This window comes from Ailuropoda melanoleuca, chromosome 1 (genome assembly GCF_002007445.2).
Source record: "Ailuropoda melanoleuca isolate Jingjing chromosome 1, ASM200744v2, whole genome shotgun sequence".
NCBI lineage: Eukaryota > Metazoa > Chordata > Mammalia > Carnivora > Ursidae > Ailuropoda > Ailuropoda melanoleuca.
Genome location: NC_048218.1, coordinates 205,772,590 through 205,775,328, shown reverse-complemented (window position 1 = coordinate 205,775,328; position 2,739 = coordinate 205,772,590).

Genomic DNA, 2,739 nt, shown 5'->3' with positions numbered 1-2,739 from the left:
GCAGCAGTGCGGGGGAGAGCGGGAAGGGAGGCGCGGGGCGCCGCGGGCCACCGGCTGGCCCCTGAGCCGCCGCCCCCGAGCTGCAGGCCGAGGGACGCTGTCGCGGGCGGCGCTTCCTTTGTCCACTGTCCGCAGGCTCAACTCGGTGAAGCTGGAGGCAGACGTCTTTGCAGCGGGCGGAGGCGGACCTTGAGAAGCGCCCTGACGATGGGCTGGACTTGTTTGTCCTTTCATACATTTTCAAATATTGGTCCAGTTATTTCCTAGAGGTGGAATTGCCCTGTCAAAGGGTATGGACTTTTTTTTTTTTTCTTAAAGCTTTTGATGCATATTGCCAAACCTTTTTCCAGAATGCCCGCAGCTCGTGCTTGTCTGCGGGAAGCAGATCGGGTACCTGCAGGCCGGGCTGGGAACCGGGAGGGCTGGCTCCTGCGGCGGAGGGGAGGGAGGTGAACAGTCCCCTGGCATTTGAGGAACAGCGTGTATGGTTCCATGTGACCAGGCAAGGCTTTGGAGCCACGGCTGGGTCCTCGTGGGGCCCGACTCTCGATGGATTCGAAGGCTTTGAGACATTGAGCAGCCGGAGGGATCCTCTGAAAATGCAGATTTGACCGTGGTCTGTTTTTTGCTTGTCACCCTAAGAGCAGTGGTTCCCCATTGCCCTCAGGGTAAAACCCAGAATCCCGACAGGGCCCAGCAGGCCCTGCCTAGCTCTGCAGTCCTATCTTGGGCTGTGTATCAGTTTCCCAGAGTTGCCGTAACAAAGTACCCCAAACCGGGAGGCTTCGCACCACAGAAGCTGAGGGGGAATCTGTTCCTCGCTTCTAGCTGCTGGCGGTTGCCAGCGATCCTTGGCTTCCCTTGGCTTGTAAACGCTCCACTCCAGTGTCTGCCTCTGTGATCACATGGCATCTTCCTTGTGTGTGTGTCTGCACATGGTGTTCCCGTGCGTCTCTATCTCGGTGGCTCTCCTTTTGTAAGGACAACAGTCGGATTAGATTAAGGACCCACTCTAATCTGGTATGACCTCGTCTTAATTATATCTGCAATGACCGTATTTCTAAATAATGCCACATTCTGAGGTTCCTGGAAGCACATGAATCTGGCGGGACCCTATTCAACCCACAGGAGGCTGTGTCCCCTGACTCCGGCATCCTGGCCTTCTCTCTGTTCTCTGCATAGGCCTCCACCTGAACTGCACAGTCCTCCTGGGCCACTCGTCTCTACCTAATTTCCCTTTGTCCTGCAAGGTGTGATACAGACGCCACTGCCTCAGGGAAGCCTTCCGGAGCCCCACAGACTAGGGTCACACTCATCACAGTCACCACTGAAGGAGTACCTGAGTGACAGCGTGTCTCCTGAGGGACGCATGTGCCTCCTCCACTAGAAAGTTGCCCCCACAAGGACAGTTGCCAGATGGACTGAATGAACAATAACAAACCTAAATTCATGGCCAAGGGGACTTACAGGCTGACATGGGACGCCTGTTGCAATAGGACAGGCCTGACACAGCAGGCCCTGGGTTGAGTCCACTGCAGAGAGCCCACGAAGAGGGTCTCAGAGGCGGTGGCCTGCAGACATGGGCCGAGACAATCTGCACTCAGTCCAGGCTCCGCCCTTCCCCCCGTGGTACATGAAATAAAACCCACCGCTAGACCCTGCCCCCCCTTGCTGCCCTCGACTTGAACCCCTGTCCCACTCTGGCCCTTTGCTGCAGCCACACTGGCACTGGTCGCACTCCTCTGTCCTGCCTTAGAGCCCCTGCAGGTCTGCACCCACTGCCGGGAACGCTCTGCGTTCACATTTGGCCCACTGGCTTATCATCCAGACCGGGTTGGACTCGAGTTGTCACTTCCCTGAGCATCCCATTTCGCCCCCGTCATCCTCCATCACATCTCCCTGCTCCATGTTCCTATGGTGCTTTCCGTGTCTGCAATGATCTGCTTCCTTTGTGTTCTTGTCTGTCACCCCATACCTCTCAGAACATACGTTCCTCGTGGGCAGAGACCTTGTTTGCCCTGTTCTCTGCTGAGCCCTCACTCAGTGCTAGACTGGAATCAGGAACGGAGTGGGTGCTTACTAAGTATTCGTTACATGACTGAAAGTTCTTTAAAACCTTCTAGTTTCTGTTTCTTCATCAACAAAATAGGGGTCATCGTCATCTTAGCTATGTCACAGGAGAGAATAATTGTACCCACCTCAAAGGGTCGTTGGGAGGATTAAGTGGGAAGAGGTACGAGCTGTGCCTTCAACGTACTAAACACTCAACATATCCGAGCCGTTATTAATATCTTAGGTTGACACACATCCTAGCACAGAGGGGGGCAAGATGGCGGCCGAGGTGGTAAGTCTTACAGACCCCCAGTGATTGCACCCTTATGTTCTTCCAGTTACCCAACCTTTCACACAAACAGATGGAAGAAGTGCGGTATCGTGGAAATAGCCACGGACTTGGACCGAGGAGGTCTTGAAATTGAGTCTCTTGGAAACTTTCTGAGGCTCTGTCCTCATCCTCAAAATGGAAGAAACTTCTACAAAAGCTTAAATGAGTATATGTAAATTATAATGCATATTTCCCAATTTAGTATTCCATTGATTCTTTTGACCTTAAAGCAATTACTTATTATGTCAATAGGAAATGGTATTGCTTGCAATTACTAGAAGGGAATAGTTTTTGGGTTTTTTTTAGAGAGTGAGCATGCGTTGTGGCGTGGCGGGGCGGGGTGGGGCGGGTGGGGG